Source organism: Accipiter gentilis, chromosome 6, assembly GCF_929443795.1.
Source record: "Accipiter gentilis chromosome 6, bAccGen1.1, whole genome shotgun sequence".
In the NCBI taxonomy this organism is placed as follows: domain Eukaryota; kingdom Metazoa; phylum Chordata; class Aves; order Accipitriformes; family Accipitridae; genus Astur; species Astur gentilis.
Genome location: NC_064885.1, coordinates 32,243,797 through 32,271,366, shown reverse-complemented (window position 1 = coordinate 32,271,366; position 27,570 = coordinate 32,243,797). Strand labels below are relative to the sequence as shown.

General features: G+C 47.5%; 1 protein-coding gene across 21 annotated transcripts in view; it reads left to right on the top strand.

The window, feature by feature from the left end:
• LPP (LIM domain containing preferred translocation partner in lipoma) overlaps window positions 1-27,570 on the top strand; it is a 552,127-nt gene that overhangs the window by 232,877 nt on the left and 291,680 nt on the right. For 2 of the 21 annotated variants that reach the window (XM_049802989.1, XM_049802988.1), the window contains one exon: window positions 21,623-21,738. The exons of the other annotated variants lie outside the window; for them this stretch is intronic. The gene's annotated coding sequence lies outside the window, so the exon portion shown is untranslated. The remainder of the gene's footprint in view (window positions 1-21,622; window positions 21,739-27,570) is intronic. 21 annotated transcript variants of the gene reach the window in all.

The following is a 27,570-nucleotide window of genomic DNA, read 5'->3' as shown; positions in this document are numbered from 1 at the left end:
GTGAGTTATTTCTGGACGTGTTCTCCCCTCGCAGTGTTCCCACAAGCTCCTCTATATCTTGGGGTTTGAGCTTATGGGTGAGCAGGGCTGGTAGAAGCCCTTTGTTTCCCCACCTCCTTTTCTCAACTGTTTTTTGAAGAATGCTGATAAATTTAAGTGATAACCTTGTAACTAAGAGATAAGGAAGAAAAAGTCTTATAGGTAGATTAGCTTGGAGTGGAGGAAAGGCAAACACCAAGGGAGCTTGGTGAAGGGAGCCCACACTGAGCTATCCTGAAATGCTGAGACTGCTTATTTATCATTTACTCGCCCCGTAAGAGTATACTGTGCTTTACAAGTGGGGAAGAAGACAATCCTTGTCCTAAAGAGCCTGCAATCCAAGGCAGACAAATATGCACTTGAAGGCTGGGGAAGGGACAGCATGGGTGATTGCTGGAGATCGAAATACAAATAAAGTGGATTCCTAGAAGAAAAGGAGTCCTGAGGTGGGAGTTGTGGGTGATGAGAAGGGTGTTTAAGGTGCTGGCGGAGTGGATAGACACAGGAACGTAAATGGTTATGGAAGGAGGTGAGAAGACCTGAAAGGAAAGAAGGTTGAATGGGAGGGTAGAAAGCGAGAAAAGAAGTAGGAGGAAGAAAAGAGCAGCGAGTCAGCTGTGGGAGGGGATGCTGTAGATGAGAGTTGAGATGACCTTAATGTCTCTTTGTCATGTGTTAAAAGCTATGCCATAACTCAGCTACTGTGATGAGTCATCTCCCAGTGTATGAAGTACCAGTTTCTTCTCTGAATGGAGAGTACTGGTTCTGGCTGAAGTCCAGTGCTGGAAGATCTCTTGCCCGGGCTCAAATGCCCCATGCGGCTGGTGGGGTGCTGGGTGGTTACACGCCATGCAGTCCTGTGTGTGCACCATTGCCAAACCTTAATAGGCAAGCATGTAAGTAATTTGCCACCTTCTGCTTAATGCCATCAAAGTTAGTCCTCTGGAGACTTAGACAGCATATCAGAGATTGGCTTGTGTGTGTATATATATATTTAATATTGATGTATATGGTATGGGTAGTTTTTTGACTACAGCAGGCTGCACTTCAGTGACATCTGATGGGATATGGGTGGGATCAGTGGTTTAAGTTGCACCATACCCACTCTCCAGTGAAAGAGCAGTAATCTTTGCATAAAGGTCCCTGTGCTTGGAACTGAGCTGGGAAAACTCACTGGTCACCTGGTTGCTACATATGCAGCTTTCAGTTCCCTAAAAATACCTTGGGACTTCCACAGCTTCCTTATGGGTTTTGTTTCATCCTCAAGGACTGAAGGAGTCAAGGAAGATTTTACTGTCACCAGCCTTATTTCCCTTTCTCTGATTTTTTTTTTTTTTTCTTTTTTCTGTCTTTTTGGAAGTGGTTATCCTTGACATGTGGTATTTATACGCTGGTAAGGGCCTGTAGACTGGAAAGTCCACAGAAGAGTTCTCCTGTAGCAGCTGTAGTAGCTTAACCTAGACCTTTCTCTCCCCAGTTTGATCCCCCTCCAGCTTGTTTATCTTTTCTGGGGGGCTTGTGTCTGATCCCCATCTGTTTTTTGGGTCTCTTTTCACTGCTGATGCTTTCCAGATCTTCCTTCTGATTCTTCATTTCCTCTCCGAAGTGGTCCCTCATCCTTCTAGTCCTTTCCTAATTACCCATTAGTTGGACACAACTTCTTTGTAGCCAGTAAAAGGCGTGGGAACATGAAACTCATCTCCTCTGGAGCTTGGTCCATCTACTGTTGTGGCATGCTGTTCCAGCAGGAGAAAAACCTGAGTTTAGAACATTTTAAATTGCCCATTATCTCGGCTCATTTCTTGCAGTCCATAATTTGGGGGTGGGGAAGTGAGGTGAAGAGGAGGCGAGTCACTCTAAAAATGACTCATTCCACAATAGATCGATACAAAATGTTCCATTACATTTTCATTGCCAAAAATGACTCCCCTTTCCCACCCCCACTTCTGTGAGATGCCGCAGAGGCTGCTTTGCTAGACCTTGTGGTGGCGTCTCTTGGTGCATGTAGGTCAGTGACATAGCCAGCCCAGCAAAAGGGCGTCTTGAGTTTAGGTTCAGACCTTACTTTCTGGGTGGGCTGAGGGTGAGCATGGTGGAAATAACCTGCTTTCAGAAGGGAGAGAGATTCCTGGCTGCTCTCAGGGGATTTCACGTCACTCGAGGCATGGAGCAGATATGTTTGGTGAGAGGAGTCACTCCCAGCCTTCCTTTTTGGGATGGAGACCAACAGATGTGCAAGGCGTAAGGCAATATAAAGAGAGATAATAGAAAGTGTCACAGGATATCTGCCAGCAGCCCCTTTGGGCTGGTTCTACTGATCACTCCCTTGGGCTGATGAGATGTTTCAGTGGTGTGTCCATGCTGAAGTTTCTTGCTGTTTGCAGTGATAGGGTGGAGATGGAGATGTTGAGATTTCTCTTGCCTGTGGGTGTTTACACAGTCCTTGGGTTTTAAAGTATGTTTAGAGCATAATATTACCCTCCATTTACCGACCAGTAAGGGGGAAGGCTAAGGGACTTGCCCAAAGCTACACAGATGTGCACAGATGTATATAAGCATTTGTGCGTATGCACGGGCATGCATATACAAGGCCAAGAACTGATCCAAGTTTCCTGACTCCCTTTGTCCTGACCTGCTTCCTGGGATCTTCAGGGGTACCTTTATGGGCAGCCCTACTATAGTAGCAGCTAGCCATAGCTCTATTGGCGCACAGGAGGGTGCTCTCCTCTGGGACTGTTCCCATCAGGTGGGACCCACCTGCTGCTCTCGCCTGGCACAGCAAGTGCCGCGTGCCTGAGAATGGGATGGGAAATATCACTGGGCTGACCTCAATGGCCTCTTCAAAAGGCTGCAAAGTATTTGCGGTTGTAGCACATCTTCCACCTGCTGCAATTGAGGCCTTGATCTGCTGGTAAACTTGCAACACTGCTTTAATAAACAAACCCCACTGCTAACAGATAGGGTTTTGTTGGGAGAAATTCAACCTGCGAGGGAGGTGGCTGTATTCACGAGTATGCGCTCCTGATAATGTTATCTGTTAGTACAAACAGCACCAACGACATTTTCTGCTTCATCCTGCGCTGGGAGAAGGTCTTGCGAGGAGTTGGGTGATGCGAGGTTCTGCGTCGTGGTGTGCCGTGACAGAGGGGGCAGGATCCAGGATGCTTGGCGGTCCCTGGTGAGCTGTCTAGGTAGCTGCTGTGCTGCTTTGAAGCTGCTGTCACAGAAACTGAACTCTACGGGATCCAGGTGCACACAAATGTGTTTACAGAGCAAATAAAGGCAGGAGAGAAAAAAGGAAAAGCCTCAAAGTGGCTTTGGGTGTTTTTTAAGTGGTAAAACTGAGAAATTCCTGAGTGTATGCAATTAATGTCCGTTTAAACAGAAACTTCTTTAATAGCTGAAATATCAGCTTCTACGGAAGAGCTTTCCCAGGGGGTCTTTTTCATCTCTAATCGCCTGCCCTGCTGGAGTGTGCAGGGGATGTCTCCAAAGGCACTGCACTTGGTGTTTTTGGTTAGGCTCGTTAGGTGTTTGCAAAGGGCGATGCCTGCCTTCGTTCCCAGAGCTTGCTTCCACCTTCCTGATTGTGTAGGGGCAAAAGTGGTAAATTCCTATGAAAAGCCGGCATGTGTTTTGGTGGAGTGTCATTTGGCATGATTACGTGTGTATATGGGTACATATGTTTAAGTACATAGAGCAAGCACACTGGCATTTCTCAGGGCTTTGGACAAGATATCAAGGTGTTATTTACTCTAATCCTGCAGGACTAAGGTGCAGAATGGGCTAAAGGGCTTTTCTTCCACTTGAGCCGTATGCGCTGTGTCTGCGCCCAGGCTGCTGTCTCTGAGCAGCTGTTCTGGTGAAAGCCCATGAAGTTGTTGGGAGTAAAACCACTGGGGAACGGGGTACGTGGTGGGCAGAACAGGGGGTGACAAAATCTTTGCGGGCACGACCTGCCTGTTAAAACTTCACAGAGTCTTACTGGTGTGATATGGATGTCGTATCAGCAGCCTGCTATGGACACGATGTTGTTTGTGTATAGTTAATTTGATTTAAAAAAAAAAAGAAGGCATGAGGATGTTTCATAGCACTGTGCTGAGCTGTGACAGTGGGGCACCTGCTCAGAACAGCCTCACTGAGCTTAAAAGAGTGGAGCGAGCGCTGCCGTCGCCCTCCTGGTTAGCTACAGCAGTGACCTGGGGCTTTCTGCTTGTGCTGGAACATGCAAAGGTACACTTTTTCCCTTTTTCCTTTTATCTTTTCCTTTAAAAACACCGTTTAAGTGCCTCTGTGGTGCTTCGGCAGCAGTTGCTTCACCCTGTACTGTTGTCCACATGCTCGTTGGAGGCTCCTTTGTATTTTGATACCACTTTCACAAGTCGACTAGCTGTAACGAATGGTCTGTAGGACCTGCTTCAGTGGGGCTACACCGTACTTGAGCTCAGTGGTGCATGGGGCCAGATCCATAGTAGGTGTGAATGGCAAAGCGTGGTACCTCACAGCCAGCTCTGTCAAGGCTGTTCTCTGAATATAAAGGAACCCTGTTAACTCATGGTTTATGAGGCTTTGAAGGCTTGACACAGACACGATATTCCTCCCCAAGCCGTAGCTGCTGGATCTCTCAGCGCGGTTCTTTTGTTGCTCCCAAGTGCTGGAATTAATGTGGAGCAAACTGAAATGTTTGAACAAGCTGCACTCTCCTTGTAATATCTCTTTTTTTCCCCAAGACAAACAGGTGGAGATGTTCAGCCCTCCCTCCCCGCTTTCCTTCCTCCCCCCAACCTGGAGACTGTCCCACTATTGTGGATTGCTTGTGTTATGCACAAGTGTGTTGCATTTGTCCCTTGAGAACGCACCAGTCGCTGCTGATTTGTCTCCAAATCATTGTCCTTGCAGTCTTGAATAATACGCACATTAAGCAGGTGGAGCTGATACAATCGCTTCCAACGCAGCTGACGGCAACTGGTCAGATCCTTTCTCACTGTTTCCTGCCAGAGGAGAAAATAAAGCACACGTGAACACAAAATACGTGAGTTTTCCCCTTTGTCTCCCCTCCCTGGCTGCCAAATCATGGTTTCCTCAACAACAAAAAAGAAGTCTCAGCCAGTCTCTTTCACGGAAGAGGCTGAATTTCTTAGAGTCAACGTTTCCATGTCTGACAAAGTTTAAAAAAGTTAAAAAAAAAAAAAAAAAAGGGCAGAGAGGCTGCATGTGGTCTGGCAGGCAGCCAGGCAAAGTGTGCTCTATGGGGTTATTATTAGGCAGATAACTGTATCAAGAGCTTAAACATCAACCTGGTTCTGAAGGCTGCGGTGCTCTGTTTGAAATGCTGATGCACGTTTGATGCTTGTGAGAAAATGTATCGCACTATCTCAAGCCACTGGTTTTTTTTAATTTTTTTTTTTTTTTTTTTTTCCTTTTTCCTCTGCAAATAACTTGGGTGCCAGTAGAGTTCCTGGGAAGCAATTACAGGTGCTCCATGGGGAGCTATTGCTAGTTTTGAGCTTGCAAATCCTTTTCTGTTCTTATGAGCAGCTCTTTGTTCTTGCCTCTAATAGGAACCATACCTACCTAGAGTTTTCACGTGTCAGATGGAGGCGAATCGGGCTGCCTTGAAGATCTTCTCACCCCTTTTCAGGACCTATCTCAGCAAGCAGAGAAGATGTTTTGGGGCCCATGGGTTCTGGTTCAGAAGGTGTCTGTACGGAGGGGTGCTCAGGGGTGTGGGGAAACCCTATCACTGGCACTGCAGTGCCCTGTAGTAGAGGGTACACGTGGGGAGGTGGAGGGACAGACTTTTGATGATCCTTGAGAATTGAGACGCAGCACTTAACACACTTGAGGAGCGGGAGCTGATGGTGAGATGCACAGGGCAGGGCGACATGGGCAGAGCTGCTGGCTGGGAAGTTTCTTCTCAAGTGCTTCAAGACCAGCAGAAGAATGTCTGTTTGTAATGCTGCTAGATACCGAGTAGCTGTCTATGTTCCCATCTACAGACGGTATGTGCAAGGCTATATATAAACGCTATGGTGGCTGGTATTTTGGCTGATACACTCACAGTTTTGTGCCACATTGAGAGATTTAAAAATATCTCCCTGTTCCAGGAACACCTATACCATGGCAGATGTCCTCCGGCGTGGGGAGTGGCTTCTGAAAAGGGAGCACAATGTTATTACTATGAGCCTTAGTAGTGTATTAGATTATTTATTGCTTCACCGTCACCATAAGACATGTGAGATGCGTTATTTCTGCCTGTCAAGAGTTTTTTCACACATGCAGGCAGGCAGCATCTGTCACTCCTCCCCGCGAGTCGCTAGCTTTCATTCTCAATGAACTTTCTTTCCAGCTGGAAGGCAGGCAAAATAAAGGCTTCAGAACTACACGGAGCTGATGAGCAAGGAGTTCATTAACAATTATTTACCTTGGAGTTGTGCCTCTGAGGGCTGTCTTGAATTTGGGTCCTTCCTGGCCAAGACATAGTCATCTCATGCTTGCTGTTGTTTTATTTCATGGCAAATCCATCAACCTGTTGTGTCAGGCCCTGCGGAAACCTGGTATGAGTCAGAACCGTCTCGGTTGCACGAGACAAAAAGTAGGATAGGAAACAAATGAGAAATGACTTGCTCAGGACTTTCTTTTGGGAGTAGCTCTCAGGTTCCCTGGGCCTCATCGGCTGAGGACCTGGCAGTGCCTCCTCATCTCCAGGACCTGTCAGAGTGTGGGCAAGTCCCATTTTTCTGTGTCCTTGCAGAGCTGTGGGGTTTCTGTGGTGGTTGTGAAGCATTGGCCGTGCCAGCCATGTTCTGATGGAAGCGCTCAGAGGGTGAACACTGGCGTCGTTACGTGCGGGGATGAATCTCCGTTGCTCGTGTTTTGGACCAGGTTTGGGTGGAGTCCTTCAGACTGGAAAGGCTGGAGAATGTGTTGGGGGTTGTACCTCCATTGCAGAGAGTTCCTGGGCCTGTAAAGAAAGTAAAGCAATCCAAACCAAAAAGGCAACAGATGTGAGAAGTCACACTTGAACCTTGACCTGGGTCTCTTGTTTCGGGTTATCCTGCAAGGTATCGGGGCTCTGTTCAAATCCTCCTCCGTGTGCTGGGCTGGGATGCTTGTCCTGCAGCTGAAAGCAGGGGAGCCAAAACTTTGCCTTCTGGGTTGGTGGGTGAGGATGGAGGCTTTGGATGTGGGTCCATCTCCCATGCTCACTGGTGAGGGGAAAAAACGGTCAGTGGAGCAGCAAAGGTGTGCAAAGTGGGATTAGAAACAGTCAACTCTTCTTACGAAGATTGACCAGGTAGGAAGAGTCCCTGTGGGGCTTGTTACTTGTCTGAGCCTGGCAGGTGTGCCATGTTCCCTGCCCAGTTTGCCCGTGGCTTGGTAGAGTGTTGGCAACACTGGCCAGGCATCCTTGTGTGCCAGCTCTTTGCAGAATTGCGGTGTTACTGGGGGAAGGTTTGCTGTAGAGGCTGGAGGTAGCCTGTAGCTCCACGGAACTGGCCTAGTGAGTCGACATTGCCGTGACATTGGTGCTTGGCGAGGTGTTGAACGGCCAGAAGGTTTCTGCTTCCCATTCAAGGGCAGCCCAAGAGCAGGGGTGTATTGTGGGTTTATGCTCACTGGCGGCACGAGGGACTGTTGGATCTGGACCAAGGTAGACCCTCAACTTTTTCTATCACTTTGTTCAGTCCATCATTAATGTCAGAAGCAGAGGGATGTTTGTAGGGTTTTTCAGTAGACCTCGTTTCTTGCATCCATCCCGCAATTCTGGCCTGGACCCGCTCACTCTTGCCAGGCCAACGTATGCAAGTGATAATTCAAATGAGATTAAGCCTGATGCCTCCCGCTAGCCTGGAGATGGACCTTGAGTGTTTTCGTGACAGGAGAGGAGTGGAAGGGACACACCTGGGGGCTGCCTGCTCCCTGCTGTAGCTGGGGATTGGTCTTACAGCAGTGACACCGGGTCGGTTTGGACCACGTCCGTCCAGCCCGTGGCCAACAGCAGGTGCCAAGGGAAGACTGTCAGCGTCCCTGCATCGCTAGCAGAGAGGCACGGCTGCGGCGAGCCCTGACCTTGCACGACGTCCTTCCCGCTCCGACCTCGCAAAACCCTGGAGCACGCACGGCGCGGCCCTGCCGGCGGATGAAAACCAAAATACGTAGAAAGCTTCGGCAGCGTGGGCTTGCGTTGGGAGAACAGAGAGGAGGGGGGGTGTGGAAAAATAGCTCCGGTGTCACCTCACCGGGTGCCAGGAAGCATCCCAGCGTTGGGTGAAAGATGAGCAGGGTCCGGCTGCCGCGGGGTCGGAGGAGCCGGCAGCCCCGGCGTGGCGGCACATTCTGTACGTTCTGCAGCACGTGGGGCCGCCCGGCAGCCTTGGGTTGTGCTGCCAGGCATGCAGCTTAGCTGGTATTTCGTTCTCCTGATACCCGCTAAGTCTCTCTTTCTGCTCTCCAACCCCCCTCCCCTACTTTTAACTGAGGTGCACTTGTTTATCCATTGGGGCTCTACAGCCTATAAACAGGATGTCTCTCTGTTTCCTTTCAACCCGGTAACACTAAACCGCTTCAAGTGCAGATAACAGTTTAGTAACCCTCCTCCTGGCTGAATGAGCCTTGTGTCGGTCATAGCTAGCTCCAGATGAGACGGCACGTGCCTAGATATATGTATATGTATATGCATATTTATCTAATATATGGATGTGGTATGAGTTGGCCATGGTGAACAAACTCACGTTGCTGAAAAGGAAGTAAGTGCATGTTTTAGGCAGGGTGGCTGTAACAAGGCACTGATTTAAACTGGATCCCGAATTTACATTTTGTAAAAAACAAGCTATTGTATAAAACTCTATGCCTGTGAAACCTTTTTGGGGAAAAAATTCTGTAGTTTATTTTGTTAAAATGTCACTTCCTCAAGATTTTCCCACACGTACTGGAGACCTGGGTACTGAGAGCCTGACAGTGAAACAGAGCACGTGGAGAGGCATTGCATTAACTACTGCTTGTAATGCTGAGTGAAATTTTGAAGGGGGGGGGGGGGGATAAGAAAAATACTAGCACTGTATTTTGAGAAATTGTCTCCCTTCAGGAAGGCAGTGTTCAGCCTGTGTGAAAGCAGTGAGGACAAAGGTCATTCTTTTGAAGTACTTTTTGATCTGGGACCTTGCAATCACAAATAATAGTAATGAGCAAAACAGAGTTTTAATTGAAATGTTCAGTGTCTTAGCTTTAATGTTCAAGATGTTCAGTGATTTCTATTGATTGTGATCTTGTTGTAAGCTCTGCCCTATATCAAATCTTTTACAGCCCCTGCTCACTTAAATCTGTAATTTCCTTTAATAGCTAACCTTTCATTTAAAATAAACTTAAGGTTCTGGGCCTCATGGTTGTGTAGGAAAGCTTTGGGAAAAGGGCTCTTTATACAGAGTGCCAATAAGGGGAAAACTTTAAAACATTTATTTTTATTGTGTAGATTTTAAGCCAGTCTTACCAACTTCAAGGCTGAACTGATAATGATTTTTGAACACTTGAGGATGGAAAGCAGGTCTCTAGAAAAGAAGCGAATGATGTCTGATTTTTCTTGGGTTGGTATGTCCTTAGTGCAAAGGAATTGTCAGCGAGAGCTTATGCTTTTGTAAAGGTTTTAAGCTTCTACCCACCACTTTAACTGGGTTGTCAGATCAACACAACGTCTCGTTTATGGAGACGTACTCTGGATCTGTTACTGAGCCGTGGTTCAGAATAGCTATTGAGGAACAAGTTGTTCTGCCACAGCTCTTTTGCGAGCGCTTCATATGCATGCTGCTTCATTCCAAAACGAACATGCCTTTTTGACTTAGTTCAGGCTATTTTGGAAGGTGGTGTAAGCTAACACACGGAGGAAAAAAGCTCTGTTCTTCCCAAAATAAGGTGATCTCCATTGGGCATATTTTCTGTGAGCTTTTTGTGTTTTGAAGTCGCTACCTACCTGGGTGGGCACATCCCAAACCATGTGGCTGGCCCTGAAACTTCTGCAATTCGTTTTATGGTGACAGGGAGTCCTTAGGAGATCAGCTGTTTTCTATAAAAAGCTGGCTGATGCTGATTTTAACAGAGGGGTCAGGGTGCTTGTCTTCCGTGCCCTGGCTTGACACATCATCCTTTTGTATGAGCAGGCTGGGTGAGTGACGGGGCATACTTGCACCTGGTTGCATAGGGGGTTGACACAAATGAATTGGGTGATCAAGCTGATGTTCCACCTGCCATACAGATGCCATTTAAATAAAGATGTCCCCTGATCCTGAAAGCATTTACCCATCACAAGGGCTGGCAGCGCTGGGTAATATTTAAGCTGTTTTGCTTAGCTCATGGAAAACAGGAGTAGATTACAGCATTGCCTTTCTGGGCAGGCAGTGTGACATTGCGAGCGGTCATGGGCCTCTTGGCCGGTGAAAAATCCTCGTGGAGCTGGTGGCCAGGGGAGCAGGCGGTGCTGGAGGGATGGCTGATGCTCTGCAGCGGAGCCTGGGCTTGTGAAGTGGCCTGTCCCTACAGACTGCCGGGGCAGCGGGGGATGTTGAGGTTGGGTTTTGTTTTCCCCCAGTGCTGTGTAACCCCTCCTGCCTCCTGTTCGGTGTGTTGTTACCCAACCGCCATTCTTCTCTGGCAGCACGCTTGCGTCCCCCCGTCTCGTGTTTCCCAGGAGAAAGCAGAGCTGAACGGTGTGATCCATAGCTGGGCTAGTTGCCCGCTCACGTGTTGGCATTGGGATCAGAGGGATCGGTTGGATCAATGGCAAAACTTCCTCTTCCCTCTGCCACACCTGGGTGCTGTGGCAGGGCTTATTGCTCATCTTGCACAAGCAGCGTGGCACCTCCAGTGTGGTTCCCCCCACCTTTTTTTAAATTTATTTTTTCTTTTGGAAAAGGACAGAGCAGGACTGAAGGGGAAAAGTAAAGCTGAATTCCCATGGGTGCCCAATGTCAACATTCAAACTGCTTGTCCCCACCTCCTGTCCCTGCAAGCCTAGTGACCACAGTAGGTGCACTGATGGAGAGCCAGTGGCTTTCCTTGCTAGTGATGGAGGATCCTTTCCTCCTTGTTCCTTTCCTTTATGAAAAAACATTTGCTGGAACCAAAGTGATGGCAAATCCTTGCTTTTTGGGTACTGGACCTTGGTCCAGAAGGCAAGGTACTGGTTAAACAGAAACGCGCAGGCTGGGTTACCTCTCAGATTGACCATCAGGGATGGTGCCTGCTCCGTGCCTTCCTGCTGGAAGGAGGGCAGCGCTGAGGAGCTGGGATGCACTTGGCAGCCAACAGATGGACATGCCAGTGGCTGACAGCAAATTGCCATGAGGGTCTATAAAACAGATGAGGCTTTACTTTTCACCTGCAAGCTTGAGTCCTCTTTATGTAATGTGTGACAACAAGTCAGTAGTTTGTAGACTTTGGACAGGTTATATGGGGAGAACATCTAGGCTGGGTCCCAGCTTGGTTGTTGTTGTTTTTTTTTTTTTTTTTTGTTTGTTTTTTTTTTTTTCTTTTGGAGGTGGGCAGGGGGATGGAAAGTGTGTTTGGGAAGGATTTAGAGGAAAAGAAAGTTGGAGTGGAAATTGATGAGGCTCTTGGAGTATACTGGTGACTGCTGTGGTCTAATCCTGCCATGTTCTATTCTTAGTCTATGTAAGTCTTGTATTTTTCAGACTTGGGCTAAAGTAATCACAAGGAACAGCTTTTAGGCTGGGGGTGTGGGAGGACCTACCTTTGTTTTCCTGAGGTTGCTCTGATAACCTCAGCTGCTTCAGGAGTGGTGTGTGGAGCACGCTAGGGGCTTCTAGTCAGGGGGAGGCTCACCATCCAGTTTATCGGGATCAGGAAGAGACTGGACTTGCTGGTGAGCACTCAAAATACTGATGTGTTGTGTAGGAGAGAAAGCAATGTTTTTTCAGAAACTTTGGAGACTGGGAGGAGAGCACCTGAAGAGGGAAGAAAACAAAAAATATCGTATCCATGCATAAGAGGTGGATGTTAGAACAACCCCTTCACTTCTCTGTGCCAGAAGTCACTCTGGATATAAGGTGGTGGTTCTCCCTATTCTCCCTGTGCCCAAGCAGTTGCTTGCTGTCCTGGCCGTCTCTTGAAGTGGTCTCCATGGTTAAAGCTGCTCCATGCTCCATGCATCAAGGTCAAGAACTGTATGTTTCCCTTTCTTGTATCATGTAGAGAAGCTCTCCTTCCCCATTGCTCACCTTGGCAAACATGAGGTGCTCTCATCTGGCAGCACCAACCAGTGAGTGGTTCCTGCTCAAGCAGGAAGATGAACTGGGCTAAAAATGATAACTGTTGGCATTGGTGTGCCTGGGATGGGACAAAAATTGCCTTTGTCTTGTGTCAAACATTTGCTGATGCTCCAGTAGGTTGAGGAGATGTGGCATGATAATCTCCTAAGTGCTGCTGCCTTTGTTGTTAAAAACTTTAGTCCTAGACCTTGCACACCTGATTCCTGTGTATTATCCTGGAGTGGCTTTAGAGGATCCATCTGGACTGTGTTCCTGATGCCTGAGCCGCTCTCTACCTTGTGGCATTTAAAAGCAGGAGGGGCATTATATACAATGTGAAGAAGCTTAGTAGAGGACACAAGAGAACAACTGTTTCTAATGCATTGAGAGATGCTGATTGAAAAGTGGTAGAAAAGAGAGAATGTATGGGCCAATCATCTTAGATAATTTCTCTGCAGTATTTAAACATTTTGGTGAAAGAAATATATTTGAAAAGTGCTGCTACTGCATAAAAGAGTAAGGGCAGTGTTGCATCAAACCAGAGAAGAAAGATAAACTGATTAGTTTCTTCACCATTTCCCCCCTACACTCTCTTGTTAACATTTAAAGTGGAAAAAGTCATCTGGTTTGAAAAATGTCACTAGGTTAAAGAAAAAAAACAACCAACCAAAAAGTCTAAACAAGCACTTACTACGTTGTGTGGTGGGTGCGATTATAGGACCTACACAAAACCAGTGCTTGGGAGCTGGACTGGCCCAGGAAGGAGGGGAAGGGAGTGATGTGCTGGGGCTGGATGTGGCACAGTCAGTGGTTAAACCCACAGATCTCTCCAGAATCTGAACTTTCAAGATTTTTAGTTCCTCTTTGGTTTAAGAAAAACAGTACAACACAAAGCTCCCTCCCCTTCAAAACACTGAAATACTGACTAAAAATCATGCACAAGTGGTGTTACTTGGTGGTGGGAGATAAGCAGAGTTCTCCTGAAGAATAAATTGATGGGAGACCTCCAGGTGCTGCCCGGAGCTCAGATGCTCTCTGCTGCTCCACGGCACTGTGTGGGTTTGCTGGGAAGAGGCAGATAAAGTTTTGTGAGGATTTTTTAAATGCTGGTAGATGCTGTGTAATCTGTATTTTAATGTAATGCTCTCAGTTGGTTGTGCCTGTTGTCTGTGCTTTGTGTATTTTGGGAACCTAACAGTGCTCAGACCTCCTTGGGGTTTTTACCCTCCTGCTCCTCTTGGCTGCGCAACTGGGTAATTCTGTCTGGTTGATAATCTTTGGTCTCGAACTCTTAATGCTTTCCTGCTGATTTAAGGTATCTCCTCCTCTTTTCTCTCCCCGATTTCCTCATGGTCTACACCCTGCAGACGTGCTCCTGAGATGCTGGGTGTGGGTTACAAGTTCCTGAGAAAATCTATGGGTAAATAATTAACGTGGCGTAACACTGAGCTCTCCCTCTCCTCTCCCCTCCCTGGGGCTGACTGGTGACAGTGAATATTCCCCTTCTGAGCTTGTCCTGCCTGTCCCAAAGAGCAGATCTCTGTGATTGGGTTCTCTTTCTTTTCTTTTCTTCTGCATCCTCTTTGTGAGAGTAAATAATGCACAAACTGCAATGAGAGGTGGAATTGCAGACGAGGAGCTGAGCTATAAGTCTTTGTTGATCTGGTTACATCCCTGCTCAGTGGAGAAAACAGCTTCTCGCTTGAAAGAAGGTAAAGTGAGTTCTTTCTGCTCAAACTGGTGCAAAGATAAAGCCATTCCATGCAAACAGCTGCACTTGGCTAGGGTTTGGTTTGAGCTTCCAGAGCAAACTTACATCAGGAAGCACCAGCTCCGTGGTGGATGTGCCTGATACGTGCTCCCGTCTACTACCTGCTTCCTCCTGACCTGAGCAGGGTGTGCACTGCAAAGAGAAACATCACTCCAAAAAGCCTTCCATAACCAATGTGGGCTGGAACGAAAGGTTCATCTGGGTGAACAGCTCTTCCTCTGGCTGGAGGCAGACCTGAAGGTCATTCTGGCTGCTGTAAAGCATCGGTTTCATGAGCTGGACATGAGGATGGGAAGGAAGGGACAACATGTGGGAGTTAAAACCTTGGCGGGAGTTGTGGCCTGTGAAGAAGTGGCTCTGAAAAGGAGTTTTGAGGTGTGTGTCAATGAGCAGTTCAGTGCAACCTCCTAGCATGACGTGATGGCAAAAAGGGTCTGGAGCGGTCAGTGCTTCTGCAGCAGACTAGTGTATAAAGATAAGAAGGACTGACTCTCTTGATATGATATTGATATGAAAATGAGTGAAATGTGTCCTGTTTGGCTGAGTCTGGATAGGTGATGTCTGCTGACTTGGGCTGTGCATGCCCCAGTATGATGGTTCCTCATGGGTTTGTGACTCCATGGATGGCAAGCAAGGGATCCGAGCTGTCCTGCCATTCTCAGAAGGTGCTTCAGTGTGGCGGGGAAGGAGAGTGTGGGAAATGGCAGTGGAAGAGTCTGCACTATCCCTTCCTGCTTGCGATACCATCTCCAAAAGGCAAGTGGTGGTAGCTCTCCAGGAGGTGAGGGAGTAGAAGGAAATGATATCTGAAATCCTTTCCCCTAAGCCTCTGCATCAGTCCTGGTTGCATTGATTAGAGGCCACACACTTGAAAGCTGCAGTGAAGTGTGAAGTGCAACTGGTCTCTGTATTGTATTTTTCATTGGGAAGACCCCTGAGTTGCGCTATGAATAAAAGCTATACTTATGGTAACAAAGAAGTTCAGGGCAAGTAGGTTGTTGGGAACTGCCGTGTTGAGATTGTCAGAAGCAGAGTGGCCTCCCCAGCACCCAAGGCAGTAGGTATGGATTAGACTGTGAACATAGTTGCTTGCTGTCCTGGAAACTTTGGGATTATCCCGTTTTTTTTCTATTTGTCCAAAAGCCCTTCGTGAAACAGCAAGAAGTTCCAGCTCCTTTGGGCATTTCATCTGTACACCAGATCCCTGCCATGTGCAACTGTGTCAGCCCCACTTACTCCCTAGAGACCTGGGACACTGCCAGCTGGTTTGGATGTCACCCTAAAGTGCCACTGCTCTGGGCTGATTTAAAACCAAAGGTATATTATGGGCTGGAGCAATGGCTCTGCCCATGCTCTGGTTTTAGGCATGCTGTCAGGCTGTGCAGTGCCTGCACAGGTCAGTCTGTGTGCTGGGGTTCCAGGGAAGCGAGAAGATGTGGTGCTCCTGCAGCATTGCTGGGGTCCTGTGTGGCCCCAGCGTAGGAGCTGGACATGGAGCATGGTCCATGCAGAGCTTGGTCCGTCCTGCCCAGAAGCTCTCCTACCCAGAGGCCTGCTGTCTTCCTACAAAGGTGGACCTCTTACTTGCTATCTTTCCTGCCCTCTTTCGAGGCAGGTGGAAGGAGAGGAGAAGAGATGACAATTCGTATGTTTTAATAGGATCAAACCTTGTGCTCTCTGCTGTCCCTCCTGGGGCACCAAACCATTGGTACCTCTCCTTGTGAGAGTCCACCTGGCTCCAGCCAAGGGTTTTTTCTGTTTTGTTTCTCCTGGGTGCCACTTTGTGTGTAAAATCCTAGGAATCCTATAAAACAGATGCCCTCGAGAGATGCAGAAATATTTTATAGGGTAAGTTGGGTTGTGAACCCACAAAATCCAATATTGCTGTCTTCAGCTCTGTCACAGATTCCTTGTGTAATTTTGGGCCCCTTCAGTGCTTCCCAGAAGGCCAGTGTGACTGTTGGTGTGTTTTGGTGGGCTTCATGTGGAAATTTGTAAGTTAAAAAGGCCAGGCTCAAGGTTAGTACCGGAATCAATAGTCTCAAGTAAATTGATTCTTGAATTTGGCAAAGCACCTCTCATGCTTCTCTATGTCTCAGCTTACCCTTCTGGTAAGCGGTGCTGTGGAAACCTCCTCCTGGGTGTTGTACAACACTAGCTCAGCCTCAGTCAGACGTGTACTGCAATGATGGCTGTGGAAAGACCTGCTGCTGGTGAGACTGAGAAGAAGAAAATGGGAAATACCCAATGTGTCTGCAAAGAAAAGGAACCCAGAGACTCCTTTGATCTCAAGCTTTTGTGGGTTTCCCTTTATTTTGCTTGCTCACGCTCCTTGGAGGATTTCTGGAGGAGCTCCAGAATTCAACCTTGCTGAAAGCCACCTTCAGACCTATGGGCCGTGTCTCCAGTGGGGCTGAGTGTGTGTGGGGAGAGCTCTGGCCACGGGGCAGGCAATGCTGCTTATCTGACTGCCTGGACCAGTTCCTAAAGCAAAGTACCCAAAGCATAGCCAGGCAGATTAAGTGTTTCCCCTACCCAGTGGTATTTGTTGTGATGTAAAGCTGGAACGGTTCCTAGAAAGCTTTAAAACACAAATAATATTAACCAGAATCGAGAGAGAACAGCCAGTCGCTCGGAAATGAGAAATATGTTACAGTGAGAATGGGTCAGTAGGAATGAGGCTGCCTGGTTCCTACTACTAAATCCCTTGAGAGCCTCGGTGAAGCCTGGTCCAGTGGGACAGGGCACGAGTAAGGCGCTTGTCCATGCCCAGGTGGGACTGGGAGGCTTCAGTTGCAGGTGATGCTGCTGAACTGGAGCATACTGGGCAAGACTGGTCCTGCCTGAGGACCCTTACATCGTGGGCTGGGGAGTCGGTCCCTCTGACTCAACATATCTGCCTGTCAGCTGAGACTGATCCAGCACACACACCCCAGGGAGGCTTAAAAAGAGCATTTCTTTGTAAGATGTTTTGGGATCCTGGGAGGTGTCTTGCTAATCACATGCAAAGTGCTGTTCATTGAATGCACAAACTGCTTATTAATTGAGAAATTTACCTGGATAATAACATCTCCTCCCCTTCCTTCCAAAATAAAATGTGCTTGATAACTCACATGAGTCTTCATAAGGCCAAAGAGACAGTCAGCCTTTTTAATCTGTGCTGTCATGGAATAAATAACCTACTGGGCTAATTCCCTGCAAGCTTGTCCTAATCTCACCTCATCCTCATCTGTGTTCACACGCGTGAAAGCACGCCGTCAGCAGTATGTAATGTGCTTCCCTCTCTCGCAGCTTAAACGAGTAAATCCTACAAGACCATAGCTTTGGAGATGGAAATTGCATCACGTTGGTGGTCTTGGGCACGTGATTCAGGCGACTGAAGCACGGCTTGAAAGGACGGCACTGTCTTCAAAGAAAATACATTCCCTTCTATCAAAATTTCACACTATAATTTGGGGAAAACCATGTTTTTCAGTTTTGCTTCATGTTAAATAGGTGTGTGCAATCCTGTTTGTGTTTCAAAGTAGTTAGTTTCTACCATGGTTTATGTAAGACTTTCCCACAGCAACCAGGAGAGAAAGAAACTGCTGAAACCCACTTATTTTATTTTTTTTAACATATTGAAAAGGTGGGCAAGGGACTCAGCACAAGTGTAGGTGCTGAAACTACCTGTATTTTTCTCAGATCTTACCCTTTATTGATACTCAATTGAACTTGATAGTAGAAAGAGTTTGTTGCTTTGAAACGGGAAGTGGCAGCACCCTGCAGCTCGTCCTACTCCTGCCTCTTTGTCACTCCTGATCTTATTTGCTCTGTTGTCACCTTTGGAGGAAGATGATGTGTTTCTGTGCAGGGGCTGAGGGAGGGAGGCAGGCTCCTGGTGTGTTTCTGTAATAGAAATCCATGTTTAAATGGCACAGGCAGTAAACTTTTCTATTTTCTTTTCAGTTTTGGACGGTGCTTGGTTTTATTCTTGCGGGAGCCACGTTGAGATGCTGCACTTCCCCGGGGCAGGCTTTCAGCAATGATTGTCCTTCTCCCTGCAGTCACTATGTGGTCTCTAATTGTTTCTGTAATTTGTCTGATCAGCAGATATTTCGACATCTGTGTTTTGAGGGGGGAAAGCAGGCATTTAGCCTTCAGTTGGAGCAAGGCTTGACATCACTGAACATCTCGTATTCAAGGCAAGACTTGCACAGAGACCCTCCAGTTCAAGCCCCCTCACCCCTCTGTGGGGGTGCAGTTTGAGACTTTTCCCTGGCTCTGCGAGCCCCTCCGCTACTGGAGATGCGGGATTCCATTGCACAGGGTATAGGAGGTCCCAGAGTTGGGGGGGAAAGCTCTGAAGTTGTGTTGCATCAGGGAACGATGTCGCTTAGTGCTCCTCCGTGCAGCGGCCCTGGTAAGCAGCACCTTTGGACTTGGCTTTGGGCACAAAGCTGGTGGGTCAGGCGGCTCCGTTGCTCCTGGAGCCTGTTTCGCCACCGTGGGGAGAAGTAGTTTAAAAAGGCCGGTGTGGGTTTGAATCAGACAACAATCACAGGCACAGAGAAATTGTAGGCACAGTGGGAGTGTGCGTTTTGATGTCCTGATCCTTTCCTGCTGCCTGGCAAAGGGCTTGATCTTAAGACCCTGAGATCTTGAATCTGCAGAGGTTTCTCATCATAATATTTTCACTGGGTGGCATCCAAAAGAAAGAGAGGGATTTCAAGAGGTAGGATAAAGTCGTCTTGCACTGCTGAACAGAATGCTGAAGCAGAGTTGGGTTTTGTTTGGTTGGGGCTTCCCCAAATGGAGAGTTGTGTGGAGCCATTGAGCTAGTGGAATCCAAAACCTGGATGCAGCATCTGATGTCTTACTGTGAAGTGTTTCTTCTCCCATGCCAACTTGAGTGCTGAAGAGCTTGTTGATCCCTTATCCAGGTGCTTTGGGAGTGATGATTAATGCAGGGGAAGGGCTAGGGCTTGGAAAGGATATTGTGCATTGCTCTTTTGGGCAAATAAACCAAGGCATGTGTGGATGTGGGAACAGCTATGCTGTAATGTGGGTCATTGAGGAACGGGAAAGGGTGACGCCCTCTAAACTAGAGGGGTTTGGGCTCTGCCCCGGGCTAGCAAAATAATCATCAGTGTCAACATCTGGCCCATCAATTTTTCCATTAGAAACTCAGTTCTTTGTGGGATTTTAATATCTTGGCTATTTCGGATCACACTGAGAAACAGCATGCCCCTGCGCAGGCACTCAGCATGGATGCTTTAGTTGTTGGCAAAGACGACATATATAATAATAATTTATTGTATTGCCTTGACAATGGGCAAAATGCGAAAACCAAGCTCTTACGTAGTAGGAGTTCTTTTCTATCAGACAAGCTGTAGGAACGATGTGCTTGCAATTGACTGTAATAGCAAGAGAGTAGCTGGTGAGGGGAGAGGTTGGGCAAAGGGGCTTTTTTTTTTGGCTGAGGTTCTATTTTGAAACATGAGAGCTCCTTGATGATAGGGGTATTTCAGGTGCCTTTTGGTCATTGCTGTAGTCCTTCAGCCCACCTTGCTGGGCTGGACTAAAGAATGCTTTCTGTCACTTTTTGCATCCTTCTTTGCTCTTGGCTCTGCAGTTGCCTGTGTGAGACAGCGTGGCACTAGCTGCCATAGTGGGGGATATGCTGGGTTGCATGGTGGTGGCTGCGAGCATCATGTGGGCCAGTAACTGTGGTCCTCGGTGAGTGGTCAGCTGCAGCACCATGCCATAATTCTGCTCCTTCGTGGCACAGTGAACTGGGAACATCTGTTCTGGGAATCTAAGACCTTGCTGGGTTTGGCATGGAGCGTCCTGGGAGGAAAAGGATGCCAGTGGAGTCCTGATACACCTGTTATTCATGAGTCTACTTTATATTGGTCTCCTGGGCCACAGAAGATGCCAGGCATCTGAGAGACCAGAAATGACATGGAAGTTTAGCAGTTGCAGATGCCCGGTAAAGAAGTGTGGTGGAAGACTGGGAGGAAATCTCTGTCTTCTTCATGGGTAGCATGGAGAGGCGTGGAAACGTGGTATCCCATTTGAAGCTGAGAGGCTTCTTGGTTGTGGGTCTGTACATCTTTGTACATATGGACAAAACCCTGTGGCAGTTTGAGCCATAACCCATACCCACCAGGCAAAGTGGTGGCTCAGAAGGGACCAGTGAAAGGTCCTCCCAGTACCTGCTGTGTGTGCCCAGCCCAGGGCTGGTCCACAGCGTGGTCCAGGGCAGATGCAACTGGGCCCAGGGAGATCATCTCTTCTTGGACAGATCTGCAACTCCAGTGTGTTGTAGTGTCTCTCATCAGCCTTTGCATCACTTAGGAAGTCTAAAACCTAGAGCTGATCCTTCATAAAGTCCCTGTCCCAGATAAAGCACTTTCAAACCTCAGGGTGGCTATGTAAAGCTTTGGTCAATTGGTGGGCACAAAATTAAGGCAGTCTGGTTTGCAGCTAGGCTGAGGAGTCAGAGCTTTCCTGAGGGCATGAGCTGCACGTGCATGTGTGTATGTTTGCAGCATCCCTACAAAACAGGATCTGGTTTAAGAGAGTATTTCTGTACAGGAAAGCACGTAAGTATATGCTTAAGTCCTACGGAAGTCAAAGCAACTTAAGCTCATATTAAAGTTAATCATGTACTTAAGTGATTTTCTGAGTTGGCCTGGATCTGAAATAGCACATAAGGCTCCCTTGAGTTGGGATTCACAGCCCTGTTCTGTAGTTCCTTCCCAAGGCAGGTGCTGATTTATTTATTTTTAATTCTTACCTTAAAGATGGCCTGTTTTGGCCTTATTGCCTTGCAAATTATTGGAAAAGATGACGTGAAAAGTTAAAGCTCTTTGAGCAACACAGTCCTTTTGAAATGACTAAGAGAATTTGTACCATTCATTTCAAAAGGGCTCCGCGTAGCAAGAATAATGCCGTAACAAGGATGTTTCACTGAAGGATACTGTTGGAGTCTAAATGCCGTCTGGTGTGATCAGAATGACAGCCTGCTTGAAATTGGTGCAGTGCAATGTGCTACTATAGATTACTTTCCTTTAATGTAATTGTTTTTTTCTCCTTCCTGAAGTCTTTTTGTGGTGAGTGGGATGCTTGCAGCATGGATTTGAATGCGATATTGTGTAATAAGAATAATAAGCAGGTGCATTGTATAATATTTAGGTGGAAAGCTACTGCCTAGAAGGGAAAAGTAATGTGGTTACCGCTGCATCTATTCCCCATATGAGCATTGTTCCCCAAGCACTTAAGGGTTTCCCTGTGCATGAAGTTATTTAAGGTAAATTCCTATTCAGGTGGATGGGACCCTCTGCTTCTGAATTGATTTTTTGGTAGAACTTTTTACATTTATAACAATAGACGGTGCTAATATATAGGTTCTTCTTAAGAAGACTAATGTTTTGCCTGGAAATAACAGGATCATTTGATGAATACTTGAGCGTTGCTAATGAAAAGGGGTGGGAGAGGAAATTACCTTTAATAAGGAGTTTAAGTGACATTTTTTCTTATAGAGTGCCACCTTGTTTGATTTTCACAGAAACACGAAACCAAAGGTGTTCACAAGGCAGGCGCGGTGCAGCTGAGTGCCTGAAGACTTGCTTTGGCTACTTTTCTGTGTGCCTCAGGACTTACTCCATCCTTGCTCTACTGCAGGTTGGTGCTTCCCGGAGCCTCGCAACTCTGGCCAGCAGCGTCCCTTGCTGTCCAAGGACAGCCCAGCAGATGCAGTCCTCCTGGTGTTTCAGTCCACGTTTGCAAAGCTCTATCTGTTCTTGTGTTTTGTGTCCCCACTCAGCCTGGCCGGGAATGAACCCTTGTCTTGACCTGTTGCATCCTCTGGTAGGAAGGCTGCCAAGCAACTTCCAGCTGAAAACACAGTTTGTTAGGAAAGGGAGTGAGTTACTTTTTGGCTTGCCTTTGGGACCTCTGGCCTCCAGACTAGGCAGATCCTCTTTCTAATCCTTGCTGTAGTAAATCCAACCTTGCCAAGACCAGCAGTGATGTTGGGTGCTTTTCTGATCGAGTCCTCTCTCCAGTGTTGGCCCAAGCAAAACCTTCCACCTTCAGGTCACCCTAAGGAGGAGGTTTGCTCCTGTGAAGGTGCCTGGATGACCCCCTTTTCTGAGGAAAGTTCTCAGCTAATGTTTAAAAACCGTTGTCAGTCCCACTAATACAAATGGTACTTTAGCAAGAGGAGGACAGGATCTTGGGGCTTTCATCTCCACAGATGATGTGGTGCTGAAGGCTTGTTTGCACAACGCTGACATCTCCTAGCTGTGCTGGTGCATGTTTCTTTGCATCAAACATCCATTTGTTTTTGTCAGAGGACTAGTGCAAAAGTGGACTTGTCAATCTCAGAGGAGGACCATAGACTATCTTTTGGGAACCAAGGAAGTTGGCAGAAACTGAAAGGTGCCAGCTTTGAACTACCGAGGGTTGTTGTTAGGAGTGTCTGGTCTCTCTGAGAAGCAGCAGCTCACAGGTGCCCTTAGCTCCTCGTGGCTTGCACATGCTAAAATGTGAACAAAAACCAAAGCTTGAGGTGTCACCCCAGAAGGTTGGTTGGTTCCTCAATTAATGAAGAACGGTTTGGGTTCTTGGGAGCATGTGTCTGTGATAGGCTGGAAAATGGGGCAAACCTGAGTTCTTTCCTTGACTGTAGTACTTCATCTCTCTGACAACCCACTGCTGCTATAGGTGTCTAGATTTCCTTCTCTGGAAGTGCAGTGATAGTTTATTGTAGGTGTGTTATGACATTTGTAATGAGCGTGTTCTTGCATTGTATAGGTACAAAGTTTAAGTCCTTGGTGGGTTCGATATGTTAGCGTGTTTAACCCGATAAATTCCAGTAACACTCTAAAGGAAATTCTAGAGCTATTCTAGCTACTGGTCCCAGTGTTGATTTCCACCCTGAGCTGCAGCTGGTTATTTCACTGCAACTTGGAAGCTCTGGAGGGGGATCAGCTCTGAAAAAGGAACACCCTCCTGCTCAGGGTGTCAGCAGCACTTCAACTATTAAAGGAGAAACATGGGCTTATGTCAGAGGAGGTGAGGGAGGAGTGGGTTTGAACCGAATACATTTTTTGAGGAGTATATGCAGGTGGCCCATCGTGATTTCACTCAGATGTTTGTTGGTAAAGTCTCTAAGGGAAGACAGTGTTCAGCACTTGCCTAATTTTGGCCATTTGGGGTGCCTGAGCCTATGGGGATTCTTCTACTGGAGCTGCAAGCACAGATTTCTAAGAGAAGGAGCATCCTGGCTTGACAACAGCCATAGTGTTCATGCCCATCTGCTTGTGCAGGAACTTACACCAAAAAAGCAGTGATGTAGAGGGTCAAATCTTAGTGCAGTTGGCCTATGTAGGATAAATACTGTAGCATCTATTTGTAAGGACAGGATCTGAATCATCCAATTTTTTGCTCTTTTTTGCCACGTACCTTACGGCCACAGCGTCTTCCTTGTCGGCTGGCACTTGCTTGGCTTCTCCTGGTACCACATGCTTTCCCTAAGGCCCAGCCTGTTTACATCCTGCCAGGCTCTACCTAGTGCATCCACCTTCCCACATCCTTCAAGCATCCTGTTCTTTTCCATCCAGGAGTGAGTGTGATGGGGTAGTGTAGCTCCAGACTTCACCTCTTGGGTTGGATTGGGTTTTTTTTGGTTTTTGTTTTTTTTTTTTTTTTTTTTTTTTTTTTTTTCTCCTTTCTGGGGTGGTTTTTTTTTTTATTTTTTTTTGTTTGTTTGTTTTTATTTTTTTGGGGGTTTTTTTTTGTGGTTTGTTGTTCTTGAGCTTCCATTTCTTCTGTCTGCAAAGTGGGGATAATGCTTCCCTTCGTGGCGCTGCAAGGCTGCAGGGGGCTGGTTCATTATCACAGCTGAATGTTGGCTGAGCTGCGGTGACTGTTTGTGCTCCCAGCCTGCTGCAAAAGTGAGGCAAAGCCCTTTAGCTGAAACCACCGAGAAGTCACATTGCCCAAATTTGTTAAGCCATGGTGACTTTTGGTTGCAGTCACCTTGGTATTTAGAAAGTGCTCTGGTGTCTGAGAAAGAAAGTGTATTGTGGGGTTTATTAGTTTTAATTTAAATGTTTTCGAAATACTGGAGACTTCTGCTGGGAAAAAGAAAGGAGGTTTTGGTTTTCTTATGCTATCAAACCAGCCCTGGACATGGTGCAGACAGCTGTGTGGTTGCTGGGGACTTGCCACCTTAGCTGTGATATTTTTGCAGACACGGCTTCAAGTACAATTCTGTTGAAGCTCTTTGTTGCCCTACAGTGAAGGGAATTATAAAGGGTTTGCACAGCCTGGCTTGGAGTTCTGAGCTTATGAAAATGAACAGTGTAAAATGTTTTTGGCAGGCTTTTGAGAGCAGCTGTCTAGACACATGCATTGTCATATAATGACGGTCGTCTTCATTTGGGTCGGGCATCGTTGTCCTTCATTACAGCAGCAGGAATTTACCTGAATCCACCGTTCTGTCTCCAAAAATGGCAAAAACTTTTTCTGTCAACTTACAGTCACATCCCTGTTAAGGGAGCTTTGATCCCTTAAGGAAAACGATTCTGCATCCGTCCCAGAGCAAGAACGGAGCTCAGATCTGTTGGGTGCTCCCAGTGTTGCTTTTACTGTTGAGGTGCTGCAGCCACAAGGACCAAATTTGTCCTCTGTGTCCCCATGGGAAACACTGAAGGAATCCGGGTCTGTTGTCTTGGGTGCAGATGACCACCAACGTGTCGGGAGGTTGGCTCTGGAGCATTGCAGCTCTGTGGTAGCTGCAAGAATTTGTTGCCCAGAGCGTATCTCTGCGGATGTCCTCTGGTCCTTGGGTTTATATCCACATAGCGCAAAGAAAGCATCTTTGGTTGATGGGCCAGGTTTGGGTTGACTTTGAAGGCCAAGCTTTTTGCAGTGGTGGAGGAGCTGTAGAGTGGCCGTGTTTGGCTGAGAGGAAGCTTTTGCCTTCCCATAGTGCTGTGGCTGTGCTCTCTTTCTTTTGTTGTTCAAAGGCGAAAGCAACAGTGAAACAAAAGAAGTAAAAGAAATCGCAAACTCCAAAGCTTTTGGGCAGCTGGGCTACAAACCTGTGAGGGCAGAGAGGAGAAACACCATTGAGAAAAAGCAAGTGTGAACCTTGCGTGTGATAGTTTTGGCCCTTAGGGATCTTGTGGTCCTTAGTAGCTTTCCAGTGAACGTAAGTGATTTCCCTGGAAACATCACCTTTAGTTTTTATCCCATCTTGATGGAGATGAAAGGTGCCAAGCGTCAAACCATGGCAATTTGCATGGCACTGATGGCAAAAACAATGAGTGAAAGATCATCTCTTCCTTGCTGAATATGGACTTTCTGCCTCTGTGCCCCCCAAAACTGGAGGGAAGCAGCGAGTCCTGCTGTGCATACTGAGATGGGGAGAGGTCCTGTACAAGCATCAGGGTGGGCTGCTCCTCGCGGCCCCCCTGCCTGGGTTGGGGTCTGCCCCTCCTCAGGGTATTGGGGTGTGAAGAATCACTAATGCTTGGAGACCTGGAGAAACAGCTTTGAATGTCTATTTTGCCTCCTCCCATTCTGTTTGTTGGCTCATGTGCATGCACAGAGGTGATTCGTTGTTTTTAATTTATTTTTATTTTCCCTCCTGCTCACACAAGAGTTGTGTGAACTGCTTCCCAGGGCTTTTGAGGTCTGTGCATAGCCTCTGGTCCCTGTAGCTGTTCCTGTGGAGGTCTGGAGGGGTCTCTCCCCTTGGGAAGGGCTGGGCTTGCAGCCCAGCTGATTGCCAAACCTGTGCCTGGATTGACAAACCTGATTCAGCTGCAGAGATTTGGCCTTCTTGGTGAGCTGCCAGTGCTTGAAAAGAAAGAGGGGCATGTTCTGTATCAGGAAGTGGGGGAAAGAGGAGAAGGGAGATAGTTTTCCTCTTTCTCATGAATTTATTGCTTTTAATTTCTATAAAGAGGAGAAAGTAGGTTCAAATCTCAGCATTATTGACCAAGCCCTCAAAGACAACAACTATTGTATTGAGACATGACAAACTGAGGCTTCCCACTGGCTTTTCATTCCAGCTGGTCACCAGGCTGCTGTGGGCAGGTGTTGGGGCATGCAGGGTGATTGCCTTTCCAGGAACCATTGGGCAACCAGCTCACCTCTGAGAAACATGGGCATGCTTCTGCTTGGCTCTTGAGAGTGGCTGCATGGGTCCGCTGACCCTCCCCACCTCTTGCCCCTCCGCCTCTGGCTGCTCGGCGAGGACTGGTGCCTCCTGAGAAGTTCCAGGCATATTAGTCATTTCTTGCAAGACTTTTTCTTTTCCTTTTTTTCCTTAATGCTGTAGCATTTAGTCAGCGGGAGCGAGGAAGGTTTCCAAGCAGTCTACTTGGAGCAGGGTGGTTGCAGAGAACGTACTCTGGGGCAGGAGGTGACATCCTGTGGGGGACCCGTGGCTGGTCTGAGCCACAGGGCACTGGGCGGCTTCCCGTGGGTAGGGGACAAATACACTTGGCAGGGGGCATGTGTGGGCCTGTTGGCAGGGCGGAAGGAAGCATTCACTCTTGCTTCTCACGGCACACAACTTTTTTTGCTAATCATTCCAGCCCACAGGAATTTTTTATTTTACTGATTTTTGGTGGTGGTGGTTCTTTTGGTCGTTTTTTTTTGTTTGTTTTGGTTTTTCTTTTTCTTTTTTCCCTCCTTTAATTGTTGAAGCTGTTTTTTATCCCTGACCATAATAAAGCCACACTGTTAACACAAGCAGCAGGGTAGCTGGAATTGCAGCTGTACTATAAGCTCTGCTTTTAATTTCAGGCTGTTATTAATGAGGCTAGAAATCTTCCCCTCCCCCAGTTGAGTTTCAACTGTGTCTTCAAGTCACTTCACTGGGTGCTTCAGAGCATCCCTGACTCCATATGAATACAACAGGTGAAGGTTGAAGACTGTATTTGGATGTCATGAAGAAGTTTCTGACCACTGTCCTTCCCATTCCCTCGTGCAGGCAACTCTGCGCAGGTGGAGGGTTGGGAGCAGGCAGCTGCAGGAGGTGGGACAGGACCTCCAAGGAGAGGGTGGCAATGGGGAACCGCAGCCCTGAAGGTGCTGGTGCTGGAGAGGGGATGGGACTTGACGTGCTTGGCAGAGGTGGGAGGACAGGACCGGGCGGTTGGGTGGGTTCGCGTTGCTCATGAGCTGCTGCCCACTGCTGTGGTCCTGGGGCCAAGCGTGAGGGGCTCTGATGGTTGTCGGTCTCCACAGAGGGAAGGTAGCATAGTGCTGATGGGGAATGTCCCGCTTCTGCCCAGGCAGCGCCCTGCCCTCTAAATGTGTTTGCAGAGGTACTGAAAGCATTGGGATCATCCTCTTTGGAGCATGGAGAGATGTCTGTAAGTGGGGAGGCAGTTTTGGTGTGTCTGTTCTCCTTGTCTTAATACACAGACACATACAGTGGTCAGTCAAAGCTGAAAGCTGAGAATCTTGAAGCTGGTAAAAAAGCCAAACAAA